The sequence below is a fragment of the Sciurus carolinensis genome, chromosome 17, assembly GCF_902686445.1.
Source record: "Sciurus carolinensis chromosome 17, mSciCar1.2, whole genome shotgun sequence".
Lineage (NCBI taxonomy): Eukaryota > Metazoa > Chordata > Mammalia > Rodentia > Sciuridae > Sciurus > Sciurus carolinensis.
Window position 1 is genome coordinate 30239844 of NC_062229.1, and position 26193 is coordinate 30266036.

At 42.7% G+C, this 26193-nt stretch overlaps 1 pseudogene; it reads left to right on the top strand.

Annotated features, from left to right (window-relative positions):
• The first annotated feature begins 595 nt into the window (after window positions 1-595).
• On the top strand, window positions 596-26193 carry LOC124968252 (max-interacting protein 1-like; annotated as a pseudogene).

Consider the following 26193-nt stretch of genomic DNA (forward strand, 5'->3'; position numbering starts at 1 on the left):
ACCGCAGACTACGATCATTGCTGCGTATGCAATTTCTTTTCCCAGTGCTGCCCGCATAGTGGACAAGTTCTCATGTGAAATATCTAGTCCTTCTAGATATTTAGAAGCGCTCCATATGTCTAAAAGCAGAAGTAGTAGAATAAAACTTTTTGCAAATAGCTTTTAAAAACTGCTGGGAAATACTGTGTTTGGAATTGTTAAACCACCTCTGAACAGCACACTGTCTGTACTCATTCACTGGGCTGAGGGAGGTGGGAGGGAAGAAGTCATAAAAGGCCTTTTGTTAGAGTGCACTAAAAACTTTCAGCATACCCATTACCCGGAACATGCAGTTTGTTTAACTTTTCTGTACTGTATATTATATATTGTGCATATACTGGATAGAGTCCTAATTTTATAATATCTAGTCTCTAGATATTAAAGAAGTTGCCAAAGTATGACAAAAGTAGAGTTATTCAACTAACACATTTTGTCCACTTTGTGTTAAAATTCATAGAAAGGCAATCTTCTGAAAAGAACTTTGGGAAGTGAAGTTGTAACATCACATCTGAGTGACGCTTGTGCCTATACCACATGTGACATAGGAGAAAAGGACATGGAAGAAGTGAAGGTTCTGGGCCAGAATGATCCTACTGAGAAGATGCTTTCAGATATAGCCATTGTTACAGGTATGTAGTTTGTTCAACAACTACATGGGTACACAGTGTACACGTGTGTAGTTTATGCTGCAATTACTATGTACATTCCTTATCTGAAACATCTAGTCTCCCTAGATGTTTAGAAGTGCACAAAGTAGGTGAAAAGTAGAGGTAGTAAATAAAACATTTGGTAAATACCTATTTTTAATTCATAATGAAATACTGTCTTTTGGGAATGGAATGATCGGAACACTTGTCTGAGCAGGACATACAATATTTGTGCTACTTCAGGGAGAAAGAAGGAAAAGAAAACGCAAAAGGGTTTTATACCAATGTATTTTCTGCAAAGCAAGATTGGCCATTGACCCTTATGTCTGAGAGTTTTGTTTTACCCTGCTATGTAACTAGTGGATAGAAAGGACAAACGAGTCCTGCTTCACAGCTAGTCTATCTAGATGTTCAAGAAATTGCCAGCATATGACCAACGCAGAGCTAGCAAGCTAATAACACTGAGTACACTTCGTGTTAAAATCATAGGAAAGATGGTTCTTCAACCACTTAGGAAGTGAAATTGTTAGTCATCTCTAAGCATTGTAGATGCATGTATCTGACCCCCAGGGTTGATAAGAGAGGAGAAGGGGAAGGGTTCTAGGTTGGAATGTTCCTGTTTGGAAGATACTTTTAAATTCTAGCCTTTAAAAGAAGGTGTTTTGTTTGTCTGTTTGTGGGCTTTGAAGTGCAACTTTGTTAAGTAAAGGTTGGAGTTTATTCAGTGCTACTGTATGTATAGTAGGAAACTTAAGTCCTTGCTGGAAACATCTAGAGTTTCTGGATGTTTAAAAGTGTACAACACATGGTAAGAAGTAGAGGGCTAAAGTAATGCCCTTTAAATATTTGTTGTTGTTCTTGTTGCTGTTTCTACGTAGGAATGATTGCCATCTAGGGGGAAAAGAATAAACTTGACATCTTGGAAAGAATGTTGAAGGTTCACTGCAGGGGTGTGGAGGAGAGAAAATATGCAGAGGAGCATTCTGTGCCTCTCAGATTGTCTAGCCATTGTTATGTGCACATTTTATTTTATTTACTAGTTTTCTGAGGATGCTGGGAATTGAACACAGGGCCTTGTGCATGCAAGGCAAGCACTCTACCAACTGAGCCATATCTCCAGCCCATGCATTCTAGCTAACATTGCTGAGTATTAAAGGATAAGTCCTAATGCCCAAAGTTTGTTAGAAGTAGCAAAGTAATCCCTATGTAAATATCCTTTTGTTAGTTTTTAGGAAGAACTGTCTTCTGGGAATGACCTTTGTTAATCCACCTCTTGGAAGTGGGTAGTCCTGACCTTAGTCAGGGTGAAAAGGGTGAGGGGAGAGACTCCAGATAGGAAGACAGTTTTAGATTATTACCACAGATATACGTGCCTTTTGGGTAAAGTACTTGTGTTTATTGTGCACAATGTTCATACTTTATTTCACAACATTTCTAGATGTCCTGGGTGAAAGTGTATCATAAAAAGTTGAGTTAATGAATTGGCCAACTTGTAAAGACCTTTTTGTTTTAATTGATAGAATTGATGCATCTTGAACAGGGAATTGCTTCATCTCTGGGCAGGGTGTATGAGAACTTGTTCATCAAGCTGGCAGCAGAGGACAGATGGAAGCAAGTGCTCAAGGTTTTACCTTTTGATTTGAGCCACTGGTTTGTGTGCATCTTCTGACTGTACTATAGGAACACTTGGATTCACTGGGAACATGCATTCTTGCTACTATTCTAGTACTAGAAATCTGATAATGAACGCTATTAGAAACACGTGTGGTATATTCTGCTGCTTTGTCTCATTTTAAATCCAGCATTAAAAAGGGAATGGGTTATTTTAGTTGTAACTCTACCAGTATGTCTATCTAGAGGCCTGTTGCCATTTCTGTCTTCAGCAAAATTCTTGTCCCCCAGAAAGGATTACAATTTTCTCTAACAGATTGAGTTGGTATAGTATATTCTTGGTTATCAAAAATATTCATGTCGCTCTGGGATTCTGAATTGGTGAATACTCACGATGTGTGGAAAAGCATGATCCACACACCCATCTCAATCACGCAAAATGGGATTTTGTGTTTGCATGCACGTGACCTGGAGGGACACATCCAACTAAGCTGCTCGTGACTGGATGACTCTGTTCTTTGCTTGTGTTCTTCTGTTTCCTGTAATGCACATTTTAACTTTTGAAAAATAAAAGCTATTTTAAAAACCTGGAAGAAAAAGTTGTCTTTGCAGATACCTCATCTGGAAAGGCTCGATCATATAAACATACTGATTAACTCTTATGACTCTTCGTGATGGGCTGACAGACCTGATTCCATGAGAATGTTATAGGCCAGACTCTAAAGGAAATGACTAAACAGACTCCATTTTGCTCTGAGACTCCATGTTATGTAGGAACTAAGCTTCTCCCATGGGAACACCCCACCTCTGTACCCATCAACAGTTACTTAGTGTGACATGTTTAATAATACAGAATGACAATTCCTATGTAAAGAAAAATTGCTCTTTTGATTCCTATTGCTCCTAAACAATGTACCATGTAAACGGTGATTGTGTGGATGTTAGTAACCATTCTTTAGTTTGTACCTAGGTAAGGGTCGTTTTGACCCACTTCCCTCTCTGCTGATGATCTCATGATGTTAGTTTGTAATTTCTAATCATAGCAACAGACACTTATGATTGATGTGATTTTTGGTATAAGAACCCCTACAACCCTATGGTCGGGGTTGTTCTCCCAATAGCCATTTTTTTTTTTATTGTAAACAAATGGGATACATGTTGTTTCTGTTTGTACATGGAGTAACAGCATACCATTTGCATATTCATACATTTACATAGAGTAATGATGTTTGATTCATTCCGTTATTTTTTCCATCCCCCCACCCCTCCCACCTCTCTTTTCCCTCTATACAGTCCCTCCTTCCTCCATTCTTGCCCCCCTCCCACCCCCCATTACGTGTCATCATCTGCTTATTAGTGAGATCTTTCGTCTTCTGGATTTTTGAGATTGGCTTATCTCACTTAACATGATATTCTCCAATTTCATCCATTTACCTGCAAATGCCATAATTTTATTATTCTTTATAGCTGAGTAATATTCCATTTCTTTATCCATTCATCAATTGAAGGGCATCTAGGTTGGTTCCATAGTCTGGCTTCAATAGCCATTTTTTGGGGCATTGTGTGAGACAGCCGGCCGGCTTAATAAAGACTCTCAAATTTGGACTTCTCAGTGGTGATCAGTCTGTTCTTAAGTTGCGCCCCATAACGTCTTCTGCTTGGGAGTATTAAAGATCAGCCTAGGCATGTGCCAGCCTCTTCTCAAAGCCCAGTCACCCGCAGTTACCTTCTACCATGAATCTTCTCCTCAAAAGCCACATCTGATGGCCTGGTTGTGCTGGCAAACTTGGGTGCATGCAGGATCCAGCAGAAGTCAAGTTCCCCGACTTTAATTCTAGAAGGTCAACCTACGTCCATCTGAAGGACCCGAGGGAGTAGAGGTGACAGATGTGAGCTCCAGAGGACACTGCATGGTGCCAATACTAGGCATTCCTCCTACCAGCTTGAGGTGTTGGACAAGCTCTGAATGCTTTTGAATTCAGTGTCTTCCTCTGATAACACCTCACCTCACAGTGTAGCGGAAGAATTAAACGAGTTGATATTTGTGAAGTTGTCAGACCTGGGCCTGCCACATAACAGCCCATGCACAAGTAGCTGTGGTGGTGAGCATTCCCACATGTGGCCTGCTCTGCAAAGTGACCCAGGCTGGGATTTGAATAGAGCACCAGTTACTACTCAGCCACACTCACTCCGGGAAGCTGTTTTAATCTGGAAACTGCCATTCCTGAAGGTTCAAACTTAACATCAGGAAGTGAAAGGAGAAGTCCATCTTCTCTCTCCTGTTACCGGGTGTTTCTGAGTCTTGGTGGACTTCCCTTCAGCCTGCTGATTAGTGTCGCCTGGGGCTCACACAGGCTGAGAGCATCCTGTTCTCTTCCTCTCGACAAGCATTATTGTTCTAACTATGGGAGTAGAAAGAGACAGTTGAAGCAGGGCAGTGGCATATCCTGTAATCCCAGCTACTCAGGAGGCTGAGGCAAGAGGACGGCAAGCGTAGAGCCCAGCCTGGGCAACTTAGCAAGACCCTGTCTCAAAATCAAAAATAAAAAGGGCTGGAAATATATCTCAGCAATAGAGGGTCCCTGGGTTCAATCCCCAATCCCCACCTCCCAAAACGGAATCTTGAAAATATGAGTTCAAAGAAGGTGCTGGGAAAAAAAAGAGAATTCCTAGAAATAAAAATGATAATAACACAGAAGACAGATTTAGTAGCAGAACAGACACAGCAAAATGGAGACTTAGAAAATGGAATAGAACTTAAAGAAAGACCCAAATGCAGACACCAGTATTAATGAGGAAAACAAATTTCTAAGCGGAGATGAGAGATTATATTCTGTTTGGCATATAAGTGATAAAGACCTGTTGAAGAAAAGTTGGAACATGATAGAAAACTATTAAAAAATCAACCCTATAAAATAAAAAAAAAACCTTGCTCCCATTTCCCAAACATAAATATTTTACAATTTTATTAAGTTATTATATTCTTTTTGTTAACTTATTCATTGATTGAGCAAATTTTCATTGGTTACATGCAGGTGTCAAGGAATAGTAGAAGACACCAGAGGTACAATAATGAAAAGACAAACTTATTTCTGTCATCAAGTAGACAAGCTAGAAGGTCAGTGTTATGGTTTGGATGTGAGGTGTCCCCAAAAAACTCACAAGTGAGACAATGCAGGAAGGTTCAGAGGAGAAATGATTGGGTTGTAAAGAGTCTCAACCCAATCAGTGAACTAACCCCTGATGGGATTAATTGAAGTGGTAGGGTGTGGCTGGAGGAGGTGGGAATTGGGACGTGGCTATGGGGCAAATACTTGGTATCTGGAGAGTGGAATCTCTGCTTCCTGATGATGCCAGCTGCTTCCCTCTGCCACCCTCTCCTGCCATGATGTTCTGCCTCACCTCGAGCCCCAAGGAATGGAGCCAGCCTTCTATGGACAAAGACCTCTGAAACCGTGAGCCCTCAAATAAACCTTTCCTCCTCTATAATTGTGCTGGTCAGATTATTTAGTCACGGCAGCGAAGTAGCTGACTAAAACAGGCAGAGAGGTGACATCTGTGAGATCAGAGACCTATAACTTGGCTTCCAAGTAGAGAAGGATCAGCATAACCTTCCCAAGGGAAGTGACACTTAATTGGAAAATTAAGAAATATGGAGAAAGCAGCTTAGGTGGAGATGTGGTAGATGACTACTTCAGGCAAATGAAACGGGCATAGTGGCACACTCCTGTAATCCTGGCAACTCAGGAGGCTGAGACAAGAGGATCGCAAGTTCAAAGCCAGCCTCAGCATCTTCGTGAGAACCTAAGCAACTCAGTGAGACCCCATCTCTAAATAAAATATAAAAGGACCAGGGAGTAGCTCAGTGGATAAGTGCGCATGGGTTCAATCCCAAGTACCAGAAAAAAAAAAATAACTGATTCAAACACCAGGTCTAAAACAAACAACAAAAAGAGCCAGGTCTAAGCCAATCAGCCTGTGTCATCTATGGATGGCTTGCTTCAAAGATGACCCAATTAATGCGAAAATCAAGTGTCTTGTTGGGGATTCTGGGACACACATTCTGGACAGAATGATGTGAGTCTATGACACCCAGGGTTGCGGTAGCCTCATTAGTACCATGAATGCTGCCAACCCAAGAAGGAAGTTGGACATGGGGAGAAAGGAAGAGAAAAGAAATTTCAGAGAAAGAAACCAGAGCTCTGATCAAATCATATCTGAAACCAACAAACCTCCAGCCTTTATAGTTTAAGTTGATATGAGTCAGATTTTACTTCTGAGCACATTCTATTCATTTTGCATGCTGATTTTCTGGTAACTCTAGGATACCTAAGTGGTGCTGTTGATTGCCCATTTTCCTCCTGTGTGTGTCCTTTATATAGAGGGACTACCAACCATGTATGTGGCAAATATTTTTGTCCAATTTTCTGGTTTTTCTTTTGTTGAAGACGGATGCCAGCATCCAAATGCTATTATTTTCAATTAGATAAATCTACTGGTTGTTTCCCTTGTAATCATTTTATGTCAGAACAAGGACAGACTTTAACATACTCTAAGTTGTCTAGCATTTGAATGAACCCCAGTGAGGAACCCTACATATTCCATACCACACCTCTGACCAAAGAAATCAGTCTTGGGTAAGCATGCGTTCCAAGATGATCCAGTGAGACAATAGCTAAGCTATGGAACCAACCTAAGCGCCCTTCAACAGATGAAAGAAAATGTGGTATACATACACAATGGAATATTAAAGAATGAAATTATGGCATTTGTTGGAAAATGGATGAAACTGAAGACTATCATGCTCAGGGAAATAAGCCAATCCCCGAAAAAAAAAAAAAAACGAGGACCAAATATTCTCTCGATATTGGATGCTAACACACAATAAGGGGGAAGAATAGAAGTTCATGGGATTAGATGAAGGGGAAGGAAGGGAAGGGATGGGGGATGGGAATAGGAGAGACAGTGGAATGACTCAGACATAACTTTCCTACATTTATATATGAATATACAACCAGTGTAACTCCACATCATGTACAACCACAAGAATGGGAAATTAAACTCCATGTATGTATAATATGTCAAAATACATTCTTTGAAAAACAAAACAAAACAAAACAAAAAAACCCAGATGATCCAGTGAGTCAATCCCAGGGCATGTACTGAGACTGTTGGGAAGTAGGTTCTCTCCCCACAGACCTTTCTCCTTGTCGTAGTTCCCGGTGGAACGGAAATCTAGACATGCTCATCATAACTGTCTTATGGCCTCCAGGGAAGAATCCGCTGAAGAATGAGATCAGCACAGAGAAAAGAAGAACCAAAATATGGTGAAAGAGAGGCAGAACTGAGGACCCAGCTTAGGGACCTGGATCCCAACACACCCAAAGTTTTGTCTTTACATTACATAAGCCAGTGAAGTCCCTTTTTAAATTTACTTCTATTGTAATTTGGGCTTTTGTCACTTGCAACCTAAAGAATTGGGCAATGCAGGGCATGAAACAGTCTCACCCAAAGAGCTCTTTCAGAGCCGAGAACTTTCCCAGCAGCTCTTCCTCTCAGTGTCTTTGTTGCAATTGCACATGCCCCACCTCGAGGGACCTGGCCTCTCTGGGGCATTCCCATGTCTAGTTCAGCTTGGTTCTCTGATGGTTGCTGCTTAGAAGGAGGTCAGGAAGGACAGCTGGCCAGAACTGAAGCATCAGGGACCCGTTCCTCCTGCTCCCACGCTGGTCTCGTCTCAGCTTCTGGCTCTGAACTGGCTCCCCACAGGGATACCTGTACCTATACAGTTTTTCCCATAACCTGACAAATTTCTGGATTACTCTCTGTTCCTTCAGTATTGTCCAAAGCCAAAGCACAGGAGAGGATTCTGAATTGGTTTCTTTTGTTTGTTTGGAAGTTCGGCAATCGAGCAGTGCTGGGGATTCAAACCCGGGTCTCGAGTTTGAGGGACAGGCACTCTACGCGTTGGGCTATATCTCCAGTACGCCAATGCACAGGAGAGCCAACAATACCTACTTCTGCAAGATTGGGTCCACATTAATTGATATAAACTGTTTTCTGAATACATGCTCCAGCTCTGTGATAGACTTCTCCGGAGAACCAATCAGACATACATCCCATTGGTGACATACATTTATAAGAGAGAGAGAGAGAGATTTTAAGGAATTGACTCAGTCCTAGAGCTTGCTTTGAAATCTGGCTTAGTATCTGTATAGTAATTAACAACAGCACTTTATAGCTTATAGACTTTTTCCTAAGGACTTTCTATAAACTGTACAGTTTACAGAACTTTTTCTAAGGTGTCACTTCACAGAAGCTTGGGACCCTGGAGTATGGCAGGAAAAATTATTGACCTCATTTCACAGATGAAAAACACGAGGTTTGGTGAGAGGCAAACCCATATACAATTGACACATCTCTGTGGCAAGGGTGCCGGCAGAGGTGGCCTGGGGGGAATACAGCACCACCCCTTCCCCCGGGTTTGTTTTGCTGGTTTGGGTTTTGGTGAAGAAGTTTGGGTGCTTAGTATTTATCAAGTTCTCTCTGTTCTTTTTGTCCCTTGGACTTACAAGCAAGTACCCCACATCTAGAGAAATCTCCTTGCTTAAAATTTCCTGCCAAATATTGATTATCCTCAGTTCTTTGCTCTTGGAGCCTTGAAATGGTCCTGTTACCCGACCCCCAAACCCCCAGAATGTAGATTCCTTCCCATCCAGAGGTGATTTTACTTTCCTGCCAGTCACCAAAGTGACCTGAATTCCAGTGAGTGCCAGGTATGAACAGGTCTGAGGAGGCTGGTGGGCTTTTCCACAAACGGGATCAGGTCTGTCACATCAGATGACGGCCACAACTCACCCCAGACCCTGTGGCTTTGGGGAGCTCAGGACCTGTGTTTTCAGATCTATTAATATCTGAAAACAAGGATTTTAAAACTGAACTCTCTGATTTCACTTGACAACCAATTCAAATGGCTTTTAAAACACTGTAGGCTAAATTAAAGACATTGTCAGAAAATGCTGCCCAGTGATTAAAAGAGAAAAATACAACCTGTCCCCCACGCCATGACTAGCTTGGCACATTTATTATCTGCCCACTCATAAATGAGGAAAGCAAGAATCACTAATTGGCCAGTTTCTTGAGTGCAAGATATGAGAAGGATATTCTTCCAGAGATTCAGATGCAGAGAAAATTGGGGAGCTGTTTCCTGTCGCCATCAGAGGTCAGTGAAAAAACGCTTGCTACTCTACTCTCAAAGCTCCTAGGACCCCTTGCACCCATCTGCCCTTATCCCCTGACTCACAAAAGTTCCTAGCAGCTGGGCAGGTGGAAGAGAGAGCTGAGGACAGGGCATGCCTGAAACACCCCTAAAACACCCACAGGACTCCAGCTGACTTAATTGAGCTCATATAACCTCGTGCTTTTTGGAGCTCTCTCTTCCTAGCAAGCCACAGAAGGCGAGTTCTCAGAGGGTATCTCAGAAGCCCACCTCCCCAGCCACAGCTAATTGAACCAGCCATGGGGGTCTGACCAAAGGCAGTCAATCAGTGGTCTGGCCAGTGTGCGATAACCAGCTTAGCCCCAGAGCACTGCCCACCAGGCTGAGCCAGTCACAGAGGTCAACAGCATGAACCAGACCAGACCTAATTCCCGAACAACTCGCCAGCTACGTGAGCCTTACAAACCACGTTTCCAAATCTCTCCCCAGCTCTCAATTCTTAAAAACACCCTCAGCATCCCGATCTTGCTACCTGAATGAGAAAAGCAAGAGATCAAACATCACCTGTGTGGCTTCACACCTGTGATGGACTGAATTGTGTCTCCTCAAAAGGTATGTTCAAACCTGACCCCCCAGTAATGGGAGTATGACGTTATTTAAAATAGGATCTTTGGAAATGGAATGTTGTATGTTAAGATAAAATACAAGATCAGGGTGGACCCTGAATCTAATTGCTGGTGTCCTTATGAAAAGAGGACAGGGTCTATGTGAAGAGGGAGGCAGAGATTGGAGTGTTGCAGCTATAAGCCAAGAAATGACAAAGATATTTGGCAGGGCGCCCACAGTCCCTGCTTCAGGAAGGAAACCTCCTGTACCTGTACCGGGGATAAGGAACCAAGCTGGCTCAGGATGCCCGTATCAGTTTCCTACAGCTGCCATAATAATCACCACACACTGTAGGCTTAATGCCACAGAAACACGTCCTCTCCCAGTCCTGGAGGCTGGGAGTCTGGAGTCAAGGTGTCAGCAGGGCTGGGTTCCTCTGGGGGATGTGAGTGGGAGGGAATCTGTCCCAAGTTCTCTCTTGCTTCTGGTGGCAATCTTTGGTGCTCCTTGGCCTCTAGACATATCACTCCAGTCTCTGTCTCTGTGGTCATATGGCCTACTCCCCGTGTGTCTGTGTCTCTGTCTTCACATGGCCCCTTCATAATGACACCAGCTCCGTGAGGGAGCACTTGCCTATCATGCAGGAGGCCCTGGGCTCCATCCCCAGTACAAGATAAAATACCACCACCAGTCATGGGACTTGGGGTCCACCCCAATTCCATGTGAACTCATTTAACCTATTTACACCTACAAAGACTGTTTCTAAATAAAGTTACATTCCAAGATACCAGGGGCTAGAACTTTATATCTTTTGTGGGGAAACACAAGTTCCCAGAGCTGGGGAATCCCTGGGCTGAGACAGTGAGTGAGGTATGGGGAAGCTGCCCCGCGTCCCCTGTGGCCCCGCTCTGCTGTGTGTCCCTTGGCAGGCAGGGTCTCTCTGGGCTCCCCAACACTGCCACCAGTCTCTCCACTGCACATACTGCTCAAGAATTGCCAGCAGAAAGGAGTTGCTAGATTGACCTCAGGATTTTGTCTCAGGCTCTGCCCAGCCACCTCAGAAAGACATGGAGGAACTCAAAGAGAATCTTTTTTCTAGATGAAGTAGATAAACAACAAAAAGGCGACATGTTTACTAGCTATCTATTTGAAAGTTCCCAGATAAAATCTATGACAGGATGACCAAGACCCTGGTTTCAGAGGGTCTTTCTAGCAAGAGCATGGAGTGACTGGCAACAGGGAATAGAGGAAGATTCTTTTGTATTCTTTGAATTATTTATTATGAATACTTCCTCTTAAATGAAGAAGTAAATTTCCCCAACACTGGAAAAAAAGAGAGAGAAAAACAAATTAAGTAACTCTTGTGTTTATTTGTAGTATATATTTTTCTCATTTCCTATAGCCATAGACTCAGTGTTAACATTTCTCCCAAATGGACTGTGATTATAATTGTTCATTAGTAAATATTTAACTGAAATAACATACTTATATATTGTGATAAACAGTTGTAAAAATAAAAAATAAAATTTTAGGAATGGGAATATATCTCAATGGAAGAATGCTTGCCTAGCATGAGCAAAGGTCCTGAGTTTCATCTCCAGTACTTTCTACAAAAAAAATAAAACATAATTAAAAATAAATTTTTTAAAAAATATTTTTTAGATGTTGATAGATCATTATTTATCCATTTACTTATATGTGGTGCTGAGAATTGAACCCAGAACCTCACACATGCTAGGCAAGCGCGCTACCACTGAGCCATAACCCCAACCCCTAAAAATAAAAATTTAATGGAAATGGATCTCAAAGAGATAAAAGTTGGGGTTTTTTCCTTAATCAGTTCACATTTCCATGAGTGAATATAATTGACTGCCAGAATAAGACCAAATTTGGCATCAATTCTATTTCTACTTTTTAAATTACTCAAGCTAACAGATGGGAATGGAAGGATTTTTTAATAGCAATAGCATTGAAGTTTTTGAAACTTTTCTTGGTGAAACACTGAAAACACATAACAATTCACCATCATCAAAGTGCATTGTAATGATATATCAGCCGCTCACTCTATTAGCATCTTCTCCATTTTTACGAAACGAAGAGGATTCCTTTTAGCCGGTTCTCATCTAAAGACAAGGCACAACTATGTAAGTGCCCCTTATACTCTTCCTTGACCCCTGAAGATGGTTGTGGAGTTTCCATAAACAGACCCTATCTTTCCTCCCAGGATCTGTGAACATTTCAGCAACTTCCTCACCATCCCCAACGTCCACACCACTTTCTCCACTGCTGGCCATATTCCTAACTGCATGCGCATTAATTCCGTCACCATTTGGTGTCCACTGCGACCCCAGTTTTCTCTTCTTAATATCCTCTCTACAGTAAGAGATGTTTTCATGCTCCAAATCTACTCCTCTGAAGTCAGGTAAAGAGATCATCCCTAAACGTCGACTTCCTCTGTTCTGCCAGTCATTAGAGATGCCCTTTTCCGAGGTGGTGGAGCCCCGCCCTCCAGGAAGGCGTAGCTGTGGCCACCACGAGGAGTCTTTGCAGAGGGAAGGAGCCTCTCTAGCTAACCACACTGCTGCGGGAGGGGAGGGCTTGTCCCTGCAGTGTCCCCATCAGGGTGTGTTCTTCTCACCTCTCAACTGAAAATGACACCCGCTGATGCTGGGGTCTCAGTAGGTCCGCAGTCCTCGTCAGGAAATAGAACCCCACCCCTCCCTCCGCCCCTTTTTAAAGAAATGCAAACCCAGAAACTTCAAGATAGAGGCCACGACCCAATAGTCTCACTGAGTTATCCCTCAGGACTAAGAGGGAAGAATTTTCCCATTTATTTTGGCTCATTTTTTTCCCAGCATGAGTTCTGTGGTCCTCACCTGCCACCCCACTCCTACCAAAGCATTCTTCCTGCCTAGAGAGAAAGGAACTCTCAGAAAACAAGCAGTCCCGCCTTCCTCTCCTCAGGACCCTTCTTCGCTGAGAGTGGTCTGTTCCTTCTCCCAATCCTAGACCAGAGTTCCCTGCCTCATGCTCTTCCAGTGGAATGGGTGCGGTGGAGGGATATGCATTTATTTTACATAACCATTCATTTGGACCCCATTTTATTTGCCAGAAGCTTGGAAGAAGAACCAGCAAAACCCCACTGTTAGGGAGTTTACCATTTTGGGGGAAGCAGACATGAAAAATGATCCTTTGATCTGCTGTGGCAAGTGCTCCATTAAAATAAGCAGAGCACAGCCCTCTCGCCTGCCTAGAAGGAGGGCTTGGTGCGGGAGGCCAAGCCGTGTCTGTCTTCAGAGCTGACCCAAGAGCTAAATTGCAAAGGCTGAGCAGAAGTTGAGAAGGAAAGCAAAGGGAGTATCGGAGTCCCGGGGAACAGCAGTCCAGGGCGCAACCCTTGGTCTCTCAAGTCAGGGGGCAGGGAGGAGGAGATAAGGAAGGATTATTTTTTTAAACCCCCTGAGAGTCTTCCATTTCCAAGGAGATAAGTATACATTTCCCTATTTGTCCTGCTAAGTACAAATAGGACATTAGATGTAAGTCAACTTGAGAAACTGAAAGGTGAAGAGAATAAGGCAGACTAGCTAGAAATCTCAGAACCAAGGAAGGACATGGCAGGGAGTCCTCTGGGCTTTCTTTATGCCTCATATATCCTGATGTGGGACCAAAAAAATCCCAAAACACCAACAGATACACACAAAAAAGGGGTGAGGAGCCAAGAAAAGGCAGCTGTCTCCAGTCAAAGAACCCAGGAAAAGGACAACCTGGTGAGACAGAAAGCTTGCAGACAAAAACTGCCCTGCTCTAGTTAAACACCATAAAAATACTGTGCCCCCACCACCTGCACTCACGCCTGGATAAGCAGAGTGGGGACCCCAGACTTGGAGCTTCCTGCAGCTGTTAGGAAGCTTCCTCTTCACCCCCACTGTCTATGGTGTTCGTGGAGACCACCTGGGATCCTGGACTTTCACGCCTGCCCACCTTCCCCACTGTGGTGGGGTCAGAGGCCTACTGCAGTCGGGACCTGCACCCTATCTGGTGACGATGAGGCCAGTCACCCTATGGTGTTAGTGAAGGTCACATGGGAAGCAATAATGAGGCACTTCTATCCCTTCTAGCCAAGGAGGTATCTATGAATGACGAATGGGAGCCAGAACCTCACACTCGCCCAACAGTAAGGAGCAGCTTCCCTTCCTAGGTGGTGACAAAGTCCAAGCAGGGAACCTTGGCTGACCTTGACCTGTAGTGATGAGCAGCAGCACCTTCCAGTATTGGAGTGGTTTTAAAGGAAGTCAGCTGACACAGAAGGTGTTGTGGATCTGGAATGTCCCCCAAAGACTCATGTGTTGAAAGCTTGGTTCCCAATGCAGCCATGTCCAGAGGTGGGATTTTGGGGTAGAGATTGGATCACGAGGGCTCTGACCTCATCAGTGGATAAATTCACTGAGGGATTCGTAATGTGAATGGACCGTTAGGAGGTGGTTCAAAGTTTGGGAGGTGAGAGCTAGCAGAAAGGAGGGGATTCTTGGGGGCATTCTCATGGGGACTGTATCTTGTCCCCCCAGCTCCTTTCTCTCTTTGCTTCTGTCTTGCCATGAAGTGAGCAGCTTCCTTCTGCCGTGCCTCATAAGGTTTTGCCTCACATCTGGGCCAAAGCAATGGACTCATCTGACCATGGACTGAGACCTCTGAAACCATGAACCAAGATAAATCTTTCCTCCTGTACGGAAACACATGGTCACAGCAGTGAGAATCTGACTCACACAGAAGGCATAAATAAGATCCCTGCAGGCAGCCTCCGCGAGGATGACGCATAAAGCTGTAAATTGCAGTGGAGACCACCCAGATTAAGAGAAGCCAGTAACGTGGAACATCTGCCAAGGAAAGCTGCTGGCTGCAGACAGAGACAGCCAAGCGGGAGGCCATGAGCACTGCAACCGGCTAGGCCATAGGAGCAGAGCTCTCTCAAGCCCTTTGGAGATAGCACCTTGCTGCCAAGGGCCCCAGAGGCTAGACATGGAGCTCCAGGACTTGTTTGCCTGGCTGGCTTTTGTTGTTGCTTGGGTCACATCCCTTCTTTCTATACCTCTGTTTCTCCCTTTTGGAATGGGAATGTGCCACAGTATATTGAAATATATGATTTGCTTTTGATTTTCATAGGGGCTTACAGTCAAGAATTTGCCTTAAGTCTCAGAAGAAACTTTGGACCTGGACTTTTGAGCAGTGCTGAAATTGTTAAGACCTTGGAGATTCTTGGAGATGGACTAAATGCATTTTGCACTATGAGATGGACATGAACTTTTGGGGGTCAGGGGCAGAATGTTATGGTTTGGCTATGAGGTGCCCACTAATAAGCTTATGTGATAAATAATGCAGGAATGTTCAGAGGTCAAATGATTATATTATGAGAACTGGTCTCTAATATATAGGTCTTTGACCCATTTTACTTTAATCTTTCTCTACAGTGTGAGGACATTTGCATTCTCCTATATGTGACTATTCCCTTGCCCCAACACTATTCGTTGAAAAAGATTATTGTTTTCCTTTTTTTTTTTTTTTTTTTTGCGGTGCTAGGGATTGAACCCAGGGCCTTGTGCTTGCAAGGCAAGCACACTACCAACTGAGCTATATCCCCAGCCCTGTTTTCCTATTTTGAAGAATCTTCACACCCTTACCAAAAATTGATTAACCACAGATAAATGGGTTTACTTCTGGACTCTCAATTCTGTTTCACTGACCTGTGTCTGTCCTTGGGTCAATACCACATTGTCCTAATTATTGCTACTTTGTAGTGATTTTGAGATTAGACCATGTGAGTCCTCCAATGCCTTTTCTTTCAAGATTGTCTTGGCTATTTGGGTGTCCCTTGAGTTTCCATAGAAAATTTAGGACTCACTTGTCAATTTCTACAAAGAAGCCCACTGGGATTCTAACAGTGACTGTATTGAATCTATAGATCAATTTACAGATTATTGCTCTTCTAACTATATTAAGTCCTCTGATCTAAAAACATGAGCTCTTTTCATTTCTTTAACTTTGTTCAACAATATTTTGAAGTTTCCACAGTATAAATTTTGTACTTCTTTTGTGAGCTTCATTCCTAAGTGTTTGATTCTTATTGATGTATTATAAATGAAACTGTTTTCCTAATCTCACTTGTGGATTGTTCACTGCAAGCACGTAGAAATACAATTGATTTTTATATATTGACCACATATCCTACCACCTTGCTGAACTCATTCACTAGTTCTAATAGTCTTTTAGTGGTTTTTTTTTTTAATTTTGTACATACTGCACAAGATCACGTCATCTGTGAAGATAGTTTTGTTTCTTCCTTTGTATTCTGAATGCCTTTTTATTTCCCTTCCTTCCTTCCTTCCTTCCTTCCTTCCTTCCTTCCTTCCTTCCTTTCTTTCTTCCTAATTTGTTTCAGCAGATCCCTCTGGGTACATTGTGGAAAACACACCAACTCAGGGTAAACGTGGAATAAGAGTCAGGTAAAAAAGGATTTTAGGGGCTGGGGGTAAAGCTCAGTTGGTAGAGTGTTTGCCTTAGAAGCACAAGGTCTTGGGTTTAATCCCCAACACTGAAAAAAAAAAAAAAAAAGGGACTGTAGAACTTGGACCAGGTTGGTAACTAAAGAACAAGGCTCAGGGTATTTACTTCTTCTATGTCTCACTAGTCATCTTGGTGATTTTTTTTTTTTTTTAACCTCAACCAATAATAAAGCCAGCACCAAGTTTTGTAAAACTCTCCTCTGGTAAAATCCTTAGGAAGCAGTTCTACATGAAGGAAGTAATACCAGACGGGAGGCGAGAGAAGCCCAATGCTGCATGACCTGCCTGCAAGAACAGATCCTATGAGACAGGTCTGGCCTATTTTTATGAGCGAGAAAAGAGAAGTACTCATTGTCAGGGCTCAGAAATGCTGCAACTCTCAGCAACTCTCTAAAGATAACCAGGCAGAGAGCTCTGCACCCAGACTGGAGGGGCCCTCAAAGCTCTGAGCATACGGAAATTCAAGCTTCTCCAGGGAGCAACCGTTCCTGGGGCTGCCAGATCCCTCACCTTGGGGAAAGGAGCTCAGCCATCCTCCCTTGGGGTCTTGCTTCTCCCTGAAGGTAGCAACCCTGGGAAACCCCTCACCAGCGCCTCTCACCCAAAACCTCTAATCCACATACGCTGTCTCCCTCCTGATGAGCAGGAACCTAAAGTTCTTGTCTGGGCTGAGCCTAGGGTAAGTCAAGAAGGCACCTAGGGCACCTGCATGACCCTGAGAGTGAGGGTCTCCCTAAATTCTGCATCTTTGGTGCCCCACTCGCCTCACCCTACTGTCAACCCTGGTTCTAATCCCAGCTTTGTCACCGACAGACCATCCATATAGGGACAAATCCATTGCTCCCTTTGGGTCTCAGCTTGCACATGTGAGATACTGCAGTGGTAGATTTAGATCCGTGCTCCCCAATAACTAGTCCATGAACCCAAAACAATCCTTAATTTTCAGATTCACAAAAGCTTTACCAAATGCCCTTACTTCACATCAATTAGCCAATAATAACCACTCTAAGAGAACTTCATGTATGACTCTAGAAGGTAGCAGATGTGTTCAGGATCCTCCACATGACTCACCCCTTCTTAGAGAAACTGCCATGTTATCTACAGACTGGCTGCCCCAGCTGCTACCATAACTTTGCTCCCTGCCCTGGCCAGAAGTGAATGGACCAGAGGTAGAGTCCAGAGCTGAGATCAAACAATCTATAGTCTGAGAAAAGCAGATTATCTTTCTCAATGTTTGCGCATTGCAAAGACTTGAGCTGGTGGCCACAGAGGTCCATGTATAAGCAGAGAAAGCTAGTCAAAGACGGTGGAGCCAGGGAGACAGTAATGGGTGAGTCCTGTTATCCAGGAGAGATAAGAAACTACTTGGCTCTTGAGAGGTGTCTCAGTTCCTGGCTTCACTGTCCTGGTGTCACATTCTTGAATTGTGTCCTTATACAAATCACAGCCAAGGGAGTTATAGCTAAAGCAGAGAAAAAGAACACTATTCAAGAACATAACTGATTGTTGTACTTGGGAAAAGATTGAGAGATTTCTGCCTCATGCCATAAAGAAAAGATTCAAAAAGGATTTTAAAACAAGGGTTTGTTTCTTGTTGTTTGGTTTAGTTTGGTTTAGTTTGGTACCTGGGACTGAACCCAGGGTACTGAACCACTGAGCCACATCCCCACCCCTTTTTAAAATTTTTTATCTAGAGACAGGGTCTCACTGAGTTGCTCAGTACCTCGCTAAGTTGCTGAGCTTGACTTTGAATTTACAATCCTCCCACCTCAGCCTCCTGAGCTGCTAGGATTACAGGTGGTGCCTGACTAAAATAAGATTTTAAAAAGAAAGTTAAGTATATATTTTCCTTCCTTTTCACTTCCTGAAAAATTTGCCTTCCTCCTATTTCTCTCCTTTCTCTCCTTTCCTTCCTCTCCTCCCCTTCTCTTGGAGATGGTGGTAGCTACAAAGATAGCAACAGAGGGGTTAGAGAGTCATGGAGGTGACAAACACTGTAGGGAAATTCCTTACAGCCCAGAAGACTGAGTACATAAATAACCACACAGATAACGAGGCAGTTTTCTCATAGACCAAGAAGGGAGTAAGGGATTTAAGTATAAGGAAAGAGGAAAGCCTGGAAATAATCCTGAGGAATAGGATTGGAAGTACAGATACTGTGCAAATATAAAACATAAAAATAGATACATAAATAGTTATATGTAACACACACACACATATGCACAAAGACACATGCATATATGCCCTACCACTGGTATACCGAGAAGGCCCAGAATCAATAGAACCACAGAAACAACACCTCACCAAGTACCCAGATTCTAGTTTCCAAACATGGTTCTCCACTGTAGGACTTCTTGGAGAAAGAGTTACTTCTGGGACTGGGACAAGGATGTTACAAGATAAGGCTGGAACACTGTCTTGTGACAGAAAGTAAAAGAATTGCTTCAAGAACAACGAGGACAGATCTAAAGGAATCAGGAGTCAATTTTAAGCATGATCTTGCTGGCCAAATCTGGACTGATTTGCTACCAAATAAATAATCACAATAATGGATTTAATCCAATGTGAATAAAATAGAACAAAATGCTTATTAGGGGCTGGGATTGTGGTTCAGTGGTGGAGCGCTTGCCTAGCACATGTGAGGTACTGGGTTCGATCCTCAGCACCACATAAAAATAAATAAATAAAGATATTGTGTTCATCTACAACTAAAAAAATTTTTTTAAAAAAATGCTTATTAACTACAAGTGGGAAAACAATGAGTTAACGTGAAGAAACCAGGAAGACACCCAAGTGACCCATGGCCAGTGGAGGGACAAGTACCTGTCATGTGCCTCCCCCTGCAATGAGGGAGAAGGGGGCATCCTTCCTTCTGCATTTTCCTCCCTGGAACACGTGTCCAAGTTTGTCCTTACGATGGAACATCGATGGAACCAGACTGCCTGAAAAGCCTGCATCTAGAACTATCGGAGTCACAAAAGACCAGGATTGATGAAGGAATTGTCCAGATTGTGGTAGACAGAGACTTGACTCTAAAGTGTCAAGTGTGATCCTGGACCACACAGGAAAGACACATGGTTGGGACAGTTGGTAACATCTGAATATAGTCTTTGGGTCAGACGTTGTTGTTCTTACCAGTGCATATATGATGCACTGATTTCCTGATTTGGAGAACTGTATGCCAGCCATGTGAAAGAGTGTCCTTGGTTTGGGAAGATGCACACCGAAGACTTGGGGAGTTCAAGGCATCCTGTTGCCAATGCATATATTTGTATATTTTAAATTTTATATAATAGATATGATATGTATATTACTTAATAATATGAGTCCCCCCAAAAATGGATTCTATAATTTTACCTTTCAATCCTACCATTAACTTTTCTCAATTGAACAAATATTTCTAATTTCCTTGAATTCTTTCTTGCAACTTTTTCCATAACCTTCTTTTCTCAATTTACAAACAAGGTACATTTTTTTGTTGTTGTTGTTGTTGTTTGTTGTTTTGTTTTTTTGTTTTTTTGTAGTCATTGGGATTGAACCAGAGGTGTTTTGCCACTGAGCTACATGTTTAGACCTTTTTATTTTTTATTTTGAGTCAGACTCTAACTAACTTAAGTTATAGAGATTGACTTTGAACTTCCCACCCTGCTGGGATTATGGGTGTGTGCCACTCCCCACAGCTCAGAGTATGTTCTTGACTCTCTTTTTGGTTCTGGGCATTGCCAATGGAACATTCCACAGGTACCTGCAGAACTCCCCATCTTTGCTTATAAGCCTTTGAATCCTGCAATCTTCGAGACCACTGAAAGCAATAGCTTTCTTTCTGTGTGGGGTAGGGAGCCTTGAAGGATTCTGAGCAGAGAAGTGACATGATAAAAATTTGCTTTAAAAAAAGATAACCCTAGCTCCATTGAGAATAAGACATTAGGGAAGCAATGGAAGAATCAGAGTCCGGTTAGAAGCACAGCCAACTACCCTGGTTTTCCCAGGGCTGAGGACTTCCTGAGACTGAATTTCAGTGCAAAAAACAGGAAATTAGCAAGCAAACTAGGGTAAGCTGATTACTATAGTTAGGAGACTATTTCAGAACATCCAGGCATGAAATGATTATAGCTTAGACAAGACGAAGGTGAGATTCTGGACATATAATGGACATGTTAAATAATATGTAAGGTACAAGATGTGCTGCACACAGGAAAAGAAGATTCCTGCATTCTTAGATTCCACTAGCAGACCCAAATCACAATTTATGGTGGGTTGTGGGGGGGTGAGTGGGAGAAATCATTTTGGAGGACGGAGTGACTAGATCAGGAATTCAGTTTGGGGCTTGCTAAGTATGAGTGTCTATTTAACATCAAAGGGGATGTTAAATAGGCAGTTGAATACATGAGTCCTGAGATCAGAGAGTTAGGAATATTATGTGATGAATTACATATATAAAATAAAATATAATAAACATTTAAATACAAATATAATAAATAAAAAAAATACAATAATATATACAAATATATCCATAATTTTATATATATATATATATATATATATATTTAGGAAAATATATATATTTGTATACATATATATATTCTTTAAAAAGAAATTCAGGAAGTATAAATAAAGAAGGGGTGCAGCTCAGTGGAAGCGCACTGGTTTAGGGTGTGATCCCCAGTGTCACAAAAAGAAAGAGAAGGAGGAGGGCTGGGGATATAGCTCAGTTGGTAGAGTGCTTGCCTTGCAAGCACAAGGCCCTGGGTTCAATCCCCAGCACCCAAAAAAAAAAAAAGAAAGGAGGAGAAGGAGCGGTGTTCCAGGGCTGAGTGGCATTGCATTTGTATACACGAGGTTAACTCCAAATCATGCACAACCACAGGAGTGGGAACCTAATAGAATCAGTTATACTTTATGTATATACATTCTGCCAAAATGCATCCTACTGTCATGTAAAACTACAAATTAAAAAATAAAATAAAAATTTTTAAAAAGAGCTGAATGGAGCTGGGGAGATAGCTCAGTTGGTAGAGTGCTTGCCTGTCAAGCACAAGACCCTGGGTTCAGTTCCCAGCACCATAAAAAAAGAAAGAAAGAAAGAAAAGAAAAAGAGCTGAATGGCAGAGATTTCAATATTAGGAGGTGGGCAGTTGAGAGACCATCGGCAATAGAGAAAAGGAGGTGCAGTTAGGTCAGAGATAAAACGGGGACACTGGGCGCCCAGTGAAGATAGGAGCTTCAGGGAAGGAGGAGTGATTCCTGTGTCCAGTGGAAATGGACCTCTGATCCAATTACAAGGAGGTCTTCCTTGATCTTGACGAGATTTGTTTTGGTAGAACGGTAGGGGCCAGAGATAAGAAATGAGAGACAAAAATATAGACAAATTTCAGAACACGTAGCTGCAAAGGGAAGAAGGTGGAAAGGCGGTGGCCGGAGGGGAAACAGGGAAGTTTTTGCTGTATTTGAAGGTGTGGACAGTGGCAGGTTATATGCATGCAAATGGAATTGGTGAGCACAGAGGAGGAAAGAATGGCTCAGGTGATGGGGAGAGAGCGGTGAAAGCCTTCCTGGCAAGAGGGGTTACGATCTGGGGCCTAGGGGAAGGCACAGCCTTCGCTGAGAGTGGACGCAAGTACCCATAATTGCAGGAGATATGTGGGAACTGACTGGGATTGGGTAAATCGGGTGGAAGGAGCTCATGAAAATTTTCTTCTGACTGTCCTAAAGGAAGTAGGAATTGAGGTAATTAGCTGAGGTGAGATGGGAAGGCTTCTCTGGAGGTCTGAAAAGAGAGCAAAGATATGAATTCGCTGTGTGGAGAAGAGGATCACCCCTGACTCTGGGCCAACGGAAAGTTTCAGAGGTCGTGGATTGAGAGAAAGGCCAGTCAGCATTTTTGAACTTTCGTTTCCCTGAAAGTTCTTTCTGGGTTTTTATTTTTTCTGTCTGTTCATCTTTGTCCTTCTCAATCCTGCTGTTGATTTGGCAGAAATGTCTGGTGGTCTGTGGCCACTGGGTTAATTTCTGTGGGTGACTGAGGACACAGTCCTTAGATGGAAAACCCCACCCCCCAAGTGGAAAGGAATAGACGGAATGGAAAAAACACCCTAACTAGACACTCGGTGGTCAAGTTTCAAAATGACAAGCACAAAGAGGCAATCTTAAAAGCTTCTGGCACAGAATAATAAGGGACGACAGCAGTAAAAGTCATCACAAGCTGAGGAAAGAGTACCTGAACGTCATTAGCAACCCTGCAGGTAGAAGATAAAATGCAAGCCTTCGAAGTTCTAGAATTCCAGATCACTGCCATCACTAATAGAGCAAGATGGTAGAATAAACATGCCTGCCATTTATTCAGGATGTATGCCCACCAAATAAGAGTAGGGGCTGTAGCTCAGGGGTAGAGTGTTTACCTAGCATGTGTGAGGCACTGGGTTTGATTCTCAGCACCACATAAAAATAAATAAATAAAATAAAAGTATTGTGTACAGTTACAACTAAAAGATTTTTTTAAATAAATAAGAATAAACAACAACAACAAAAAAGTCAAGGACAGGAATAGTGAATCCATCTCAGGAAAGTAACAAAGGGAAGTCTAGAATGGAGGTTTACTTTATTATTTTTTAATTAATTTATTTTTGGCACTATGGATTGAACCCAGGGGTGCTTTATCACTGAGTTACATCCCCAGTCTTTTTTATTTTTTATTTTGAGACAGGGTCTTACTAAGTTGCTAAGATTGGCCTCAAACTAAGGTGATCCTCCTACTTCGCCTCCCGAGCATATGAGATTACAGATGTGCAGCACCATAACTGGCTTTCTTTTAACTATTTTTAATTGTACACATTACCTTCTCCATTTATTATGTTCACAATCAACTTCATTTAAATAACTGTTTACTATTTACCTTTCAGATCACCAAAATTTAGAACACTAAATTAGACTTTTTTCTCCTATGTGACTTGAAATGTTGGGAAAATACATAAGCTTAATTCCTTAAAAATCAATCATCAAAGCTATTTGGATAGCAAAAGTATTTAGATTAAACTATTTATATGTGGTTTCATTGTTCGTCTTTGCTCCTTACATAAAATGCCTCTTTGCTACCATTTATTTTATTTTATTTTATTTTTCATTTGGATGAATCCTTTCAGCCATATTGTGTTTTTCAGAAGACTTTGTGGGTAACATACTCTCCAAGTCCTCATGTACCTGAAAATGTCTTTCTGTGATTTGCGCACATTGATAACATGGAATGGGTCTAATTTCCAGGGTTACATATTTAGTCTCTCCGATCTCTAAAACAATGATCAGCTGGCTTCTGTTATTTAATGGAAAGAGAATGGGTCGCCCTGGCTGTTCAACAGAATCCGTGCAAATGTACACACCAGCAACTAAATGTGACTCTCAGTATTGAACACCACAAGCCACATGTTGGGTCTGAACATCACTCTGAACTATAAAATATCTCAACACTGAGTACTCACCTCTGCAGCCTTTGCCCTGGCCACACACCAACTCTAAAGCCCAAGCTAATCTCCAGCTACCCTAACCTCGATTTTAAACTGATGTTCCAACTTTAAAACATCAGCATTTGTTTATGCGTAGGGTGGTTTATCGGGGCCATGAGGAGGAGCATGCTGGTGCTGGTGGGCTCTGTTCCAGCCCCCGGGTCCTCCAGGTGGTCGGTCCCCTTCTCCCTTCAGGTCTTTGCCCAGTGTCCCCTTCCACAGAGAGTTTAAGTCAAGTGGACTGCGAGAGGGAGCAGACCCCACAAGAGACCCCCCTCATCTCTGACAACAACTGCAGTTCAGGGAGTTTCCCAAAACCACCCTCAGGTTCGAGAATTTCCTAAAAGGACCCATAGATCTCACTCAAAGCTGTTATATTCATGATTATGGTTTGGTTCAGGGAAAGGACACAGAGGAAAATCAGCCAAAGCCAAGTCCAGGAGGGGCCACCAGGAAGCTTCCAGTGTCCTCTCCCAGAAAGCCATGGAAGTCACCCATTTTACCTATTTTTTAATTCTCTCTCTTCCATAGGACTGTAAACTCCATGAAAGCAGGAATTTTGTCTAACTTTATTCACCATTGTGTCACTTGCTGCTGGAAATGTGTTATAGCCACTAGTCACTTGCAGGGAGTGAGCCTCCATGCTAGCACAAGCTGAGATGCACTGTAAAATGTAAGCTACTGCATTCTAAAGGCTTAATACCTAAAAAAAAAAGTAAAATACTTCGTGGATAAGTTATTATTTTGGTTATACATTAAATGGTATTCTGGACATATTCACTTACATAAAACAGAGTATTAAAATTTACTTTACCTGTTTCCTTTTTATAAACGTATTTAATGTAGCTACTAGAAAATTTTAAAATACACGTGTCAAATTTAAGGATATATATGTATAGATGGATATCTCAGCACTTATCTGAGTGCAGTAAACTATTTCAGTAAAGGATAAAATGATGAATATTTTAGGCTTTGTGGGCTATTTGGCCTCTGCTCAGTTCTGCCACTATAACAGGAAAGCGCCATAGATAGTATTCAAACAGATATGACTGTGTTCCAAAAACATTTTACTTGCAGGAGCTGGAGGTATAGCTCCATGGTAGAACACTGGCCCACTATATGCTGAGCCCTGAGTTCTATTCCCAGTGCCACAAAAGACAAAATAAAATTGCATACAATGTCATTGGGACTAGTGAGGCCTAACTAGCCTAGCCCAAAAGTCATTAAAAATTAAAATTGTGGCAGGGGCGGCAGAGAGCGCGCTGCCGGCCACGTCCAGGCGCAGCACGGGGCTTTTAGCCTGGGGCGGCGCCTCCTGTCCGTCAAGGACTAGAGCCGGGTGAGGACGGTCGCCACCCGCGCCGCCCAGGGAACCGGGTGCGGTTGATCAACTTGCAACACCTGTTTTTTGCAGCACCGGAAGCGAGAGTGTAAAGAAGGCTAGTCTCAATATTCCCCTCCAGGCCCAGCCCCGGCTGCAGCATTCAAAGCCCCCACCGAGGTGGAGCCGGGCACAGAAGCACAGCCGCGGGAGCAGCATCACCAGCACTGCCAACAGGGCTACACGACCAGTTGGAAAAGAACCCAGGAGCTCACCTGCGCCTGCGTTCAGAACGCTTAAGAGCTCTGATTCTGCTAGGACCAGATCGCACCAGGCACACAGCACTTGGTTTGCTCAACAAAGTCAAAGGGCACATCAAGAAACTTGAAGAAGCTGAAAGGAAAAGCCAACACCAGCTTGAAACCTTGGAAGAACAGAGTTTTTAAAATGGCGACTGCCAACAGCTGCAGGGTCCTCAAGAGATGGAACAAAAACAGCACTGGATCAACTATTTCTTCAGATCGTTCTGATTTGGAGAAAGAGGAGATTGAAATGGACGTTGAAAGCACAGAGTTCTCCCATGGAAAAGTGGACAGTATAAGTACCATCAATATCAGTGACATCCATGACCACAGCAGCCTGCAGAGTATTGGGAGTGATTTGACCCTCCACTGTCAAACTTTCCTTCACTTCCTAG